Below are 6,018 nucleotides of genomic sequence, written 5' to 3'. Positions count from 1 at the left end.
TTATTATTATTAACTATTTAACATATTTCTGTTACACTACGTATTTGAAGTAGAAAATGAATGAAAATGCCCTTGGTTCCAAGAAATGTACAACCTACAAGTAGTCATTGATGTAAAAAAATCACTACAAATCATTATAGTGCTATCTTACAAGTATGAATACACACTGTATAGTTCATACAGATTAATACGAAACCATCAAGATCCTGGCTGATGACCAGCAGCTGCCAAACAAGTTTGAGAAGAACTGAATATCTGTCTCTCTTTCTTTTCAAAAGATTTATTCACTTTTATTTTATGTGTATTTTATTTTACTCTTTATTTTATGTTTGCCTGTATTATGTATGTGTACTACAATATGTCAACAACTGAGAATTGTGATTATTAACTAATGTTTTAATCTCCCTGAAATACGTGACTATACTTACAGGAATGAGGAAAGGAATGACACTATGATGGATGCCAAGAAGTGCTTGCTGACAGGAGTCTGATATTGCTGTTTGCTGAGAGGATCTGCCAGAGCCTGACACATACAGAGGTGGATGCTCACTCTCAACCATTGGACTGAGCATGGGGTCGCCAATGGAGGAGTTAGAGAAAGGACTGAAGGAGCTGAAGGGTTATGCAATCCATAGGAAAAACAACAATATCAACCAACCAGAAATTCCCCACCCCTATCCCCTGCCAGAGCTCCCAGGGACTAAACCACCAACCAAAGAATATACATGGAGGGACCCATGGTTCCAGCCTCATATATAGCAGAGGATGGCCTTGTCGGATATCAATGGGAGGAGAGGCCCTTTTCCCTGTGAAGGCTTGATGCCCCAGTGTAAGGCAATGCCAGGGTGGGAAGGCAGGAGTGGGTGGGAGGTTGGGGGAGCACCTTCATAAAAGCATGGAAAGGGAGGATGGGACAGGGTGTTTCTGGATGGGAAACTGGGATAGGGGATACCATTTGAAATGTAAATAAATAAAATACCCAATAAAAAATTAATATGAAATAAGAATGGAATGAGATATTGCTTTGGAAGAATTTAAAAAAAAATGCTTTCTAATTTGAAGTTAGTTGCTTTTATATAATCTTTTTTCTCTTTTGCATGTAATGGTCCAAAACATAGAGCAGAAAGGTATCCCATTTGATATTCATTTTCAAAACTTAAAAGATGAATAAAATAGATGGCAAACTGAGCTTTTGTATTTAACTATACATATCAAACCCAACAATACTCAAAAAAAAAAAAAAAAGATTGTGGCTAACAGGTGAATGTTTGTTATTTAGCAATCCAGGGTGATAAGTGAGAATTCATGCTACAGCACAAGAAGTTTATATGGCATGTATATTCTATTTACCTGACCTGCTGCTCACAAAGGTGGTCCTTCTGTGCCTGCAAAGAATGAGTGCCTTCAGAAGTATTGGAAATGATATTGAATTTGTTACACTGTTTGGTTTGTGTCAATCACTCAGATGAGTTTCTTGATGCTAGATTGTGAAAGGGCTGTGGTAACAGGGCTTCTAGACCTTTATAAGTGGCTGAATGCTTGATTTTGTGGGCTGTGGACACATGCCTTGGCTTCCCGGATGGACTATAAATTGCTCTTGGAGTAATCACTACTTCACTGAAACACTCTTGCATGTGCTGGGACACACGCACACACACACACACACACACACACACACACACACACATGGAGGGAGGGAGAGAGAGAGAGAGTTCAGATACCTACAAGATGATAATCCAGTGTTAGCTAAAACACCACCCTACAGGCTCAGCTTGTAATAATTGTATATGGAACAAATCAGTTTCATATACTTACAATAGTTCTTTTTAGTTAAAAGTTTAGTTTGAGGATAACATCAATGAATTTGAATCTTTGACCTGTAAGAGTTGCTATTGTAAAAGTGTGTTTGTGGAAGAGCTTGTTTATTATCCACACAGAGTATTATAAACCTGTGGTTTTGTGTTTTTAATACATATTGAGAAGAGGACATCCAATATTCACTTCAGCAAGAAGAAGTGCTAAGGTTGTAGGCATGTTAATTCCCCAGAATGTGGCACACCTGAGGATGTAGGACTTTCCTAAAGTTTTTGAGTCTATTGCTTCTCTTTCACCAGCCAAAATTCCTGTGTGGACCTGGATATCCTATTAACATTTCTCAATTTCAAGTTTTTTGTCTATAATAATAGGGTGTGGGTTAATTTTATTGTGTCACTTTGGTTGAGTTGTATGGCAGTTGTTTAGATAAAGTGCTGTTTTTGTGTTTCCATGAAAACTTTTAAAAGCAACAGAACTATACCAAACAATCTTCCTTAAGTCAAGTACCAGGATTATGTTTGTTGTGGGCCAAAAGAAATGATCAAAGTGCTCAGATTAGAGAGGAATTTTACATCTAGATAGCAATACAGAAACTGCTGTACTTTTGTACTTACAACATGAATATAAACTCTTGGGACAATTTCCACCCTGCTGGACTGATATTAAGATGCCACAGTTGATAGTTCCACAATTGTGTGAGCAAATTCCTTGAAATGAAATGAATGTTTGTCTTGTTCTGTCTCTGTCTGTCTGCCTGTCTGTCTGCCTGTCTGTCTGCCTGCCTGTCTGTCTGTCTGTCTGTCTATGTTTCTATCTATCTATCTATCTATCTATCTATCTATCTATCTATCTATCTATCTATCTATCTACCTATCTATCTACCTATCTATCATCTATCTATCTATCTATCCATATATGCACACATATCTATACACACATTCAATTGATTCTGATGTTTTTCTGTGTCAACACAGACAAACTCCAGGTTATTTTGTTGTAACCAAAATAGATATTAAATGCAGTACTTACTTTCTCCTTTTCCACCAAAATTTTTATTTTAAATACATGTTATCCATCCTAACTTTAATCTTCCTTTTATAATGCAAGTTCTTTAGTATGCACAAATGACATCTTTTTAAACATAATGATGATATCAGCATTCATATTCCATTAAAAGTAGAGTGATTGTATATGACTGTTGGTGCCCACAATGACATTTATACATTTGCTTTCAGGAGTGAGTAATGGTAATTTACAAACACCATGTAGATGCGAGTAATTACTCCTTTCTGACAATAAAGGTTAGCTCAGTCTGTAGCCATTATAAGTTATTCATTGCCTACGTACACTTTCAAATGTATTTCTTCCAAATCTGTTCTATCCCCCCATTCTCATCTAGAAATGCTTTATCTTTACATGACATGAACTTTTCCTTGGAAAAGCACTCTTGTTCTTGGTTTCTTCATTGAATCAGTAGCACTGCAACTTGACAATCAATTTGCTTTACTTCTATATCAAGTTAGAAAACACTGGGGTCATCAATACCTTACCTGAGATTGTGTGTAGTAAAATAAGTGTGAACAGGAGTGAGAAGAAAGGATGAAGGAAGATATTTGAGAGACACCAGGTCGACATATTATTCCTTAAACTGTCGCTGGGTTCTAATCAGTAGTACCTGTATATAACTGACGGGAAGGCTTCATTCTGAATGTTCTGGGGAAAGTAGCACAGAGACAGGATTCACAATAAGATGCTGATTGTAAACTCATGTGGAGCAGTGGCTGTATCTCAGTCACTGATGCCTATTCACACACCAGCACATAATCATACTAAATTAATTGTTACAGGATCAATCATGAAAAATGGGTTTGATGAACTAGGTATAAATTGACATAGAAATACTTGATGCAGATATGGAAAAATTGAGGATGTATGTGCAACAAACTGTATAGGAAATAGAAGGAGCAGGAGAAACTACACATGATCGAGACAACTTCATTCATTTTATCAACCAGCTAGGAGGAATAGCTGAGCTGCCAAGATCTCTGTCTCATGTCTTTCACCTCATTCTTAAGTATTGTGAAATTTAATTTCATGTGTCATCTTGTCTGACATGGGACACACAGATTGATTATTATTTTTTTGAGTATGAGAGTAGTATTTGATATCACTTAATTTTTTTGTTGATTTGAGACAAGGTTGAACATTCAGATTAGCCAGAAGGTAGCCAAGGCTGTCAATTTCGTGCCAGTTGTGCTTCTCATCCTATGGCTTCCTCACTGGGAAGGCTAGGATTATAGACCTGTGGGTAACAACACATTAATTAGTATAAACATTGATCTCAGGGACTCTGGCATGGTAGGTCAATATTTTACCCACTGATATATAGCTATAGCCTCAAGACTAACATTTGGATCTGCGAATTCAGAAAAAAAGAGAAGAAAAATAACAATAAAAAATAAAAATTATTCTCTTCCATCTTAGCAGGCATCATCCAAACCATGGAAAGTGGAGTAGAATGAAAAGAGGAGTGATAAGCAATACATCTTTCCTCTCCTCACTGTGAGTTTGGGCCATTGTGTGTCCTCTTCTCTGGTTCTGGAAGCAAAGTTTATACCACTGGCTTCTTAGTTTTTACATCTTTAGAGTACAACTGAATCATATTATTGGCATTCCTGATCATTCTTCTTGCAGACAGTAGATAGTGATGCTTTTCAATAGCCCTAGTTTTGTCAACCAATTCATTGTAATAAATCTCTTCCCCTACTTCCCTTCCCAAACAGTATCGGTTCTGGTTATCTGGGGGACCTTGACTAATACAGGTATGTGTCCAGCTTTTGGGATTCTGCCAGCCAGCTCTACTACCTACCACAGATGAACTGGAAATAAATATTTTTGAATGCTGCCTAGGAGGAATGGAGACTACCTGTTCCGTGGCAAGCTTCCAGGGATTTTGCCTTGCTGTTTTCCTTGGCTGAGGCCTTGTCCTGTCAGCAAATACACCCTGACTACCATTCGTAAAAGTAGTATTTCTATTCACTCCTGCACTGCTACTCAAAAAGGGATAATATGCTTGCATAAGGGACTTAATTTAGAACCTGGCAATAGCAGCACCACTGAAAGAAATATAGCTCACAGCATGTCAGGTGATATAAATTAAAGTTAATGTTATCCATAATGAAATGTCCTTTTAGATATTCTGTGTAATTTTGGATATTGGGAAGTTTCAGAAGGCTATTTCTTTTTTCTTTTTTGAGTAAGTAGTATATAGGATTTTCCCCTATATTTATTCTCTCAATTTAGTGAAGATTAAGGGAAACATTCTATGAATAATCATATTTTTAACATTACAAGCATACTAAACACATAAGTTATTGATAATAGATTATGAAAATAACTATCATGAAAATATCAGGCAAGGTTGGCACATTATATAGAAAACTCATTCTCTGTTAAAATATGTGTTTTACAAAATAAAATGAAACTGCCAGGCAAATTGTATAAAACAGAGAAGGGGGTGAGGGAGAGAGGGGGGAAGAAAGAGAGAGAGAGAGAGAGAGAGAGAGAGGTGGGGGTTACATGAATGTGGAAAAATGTTTAACTAAGGTACAAAGAAATTAAATATAAAATAAATATGCATTTCCTCCTTCACATTTCTCATCGATTAAATGGTCTAAAAATATAACATAGGTATAATTTAAGTACTTAGTTGCTTAATGCAACTATGAACTAAAAATGAGTAAATCAAAAATAGTATTTATCTCAAAAGAAGAGTTACTTAATGAACTTATAAATTAGTTCCTAGGTTCTTAAATGATATAACTACAATCTAAAAATAAGGTATAGAAGGAACATGTATTGGGCCTGGGACATTTTTCAATGGAAAATTGATTGTTTCTCAAGCATGAATGCCTGAGCTCAGATTCACTCATATCACCCATGTCAATCTGGTGGTATATGTCAGCAATTCTGGAACTGGGAGGGTGGAGTTGGCTGATTTCTAGCATCTGGTAGTCTAGCTGAATGAGTAAGCTCCAGGTTCAGGTTCAGTGAAAGACCAAGTCTGAAATGACAAGACAGGATGGAGAAGTCACTGAGGAAAATGTCTTCACACAAACCACTGACCTGGGAATGCAAAAGATTGAGTACACAGATACACAGACACTCAGACACTCTCTCTCTCTCTCTCTCTCTCTCTCTCTC

The sequence above is a fragment of the Mastomys coucha genome, unplaced genomic scaffold (genome assembly GCF_008632895.1).
Source record: "Mastomys coucha isolate ucsf_1 unplaced genomic scaffold, UCSF_Mcou_1 pScaffold1, whole genome shotgun sequence".
Classification (NCBI taxonomy): Eukaryota; Metazoa; Chordata; class Mammalia; order Rodentia; family Muridae; genus Mastomys; species Mastomys coucha.
This window is presented reverse-complemented; position numbering follows the sequence as displayed.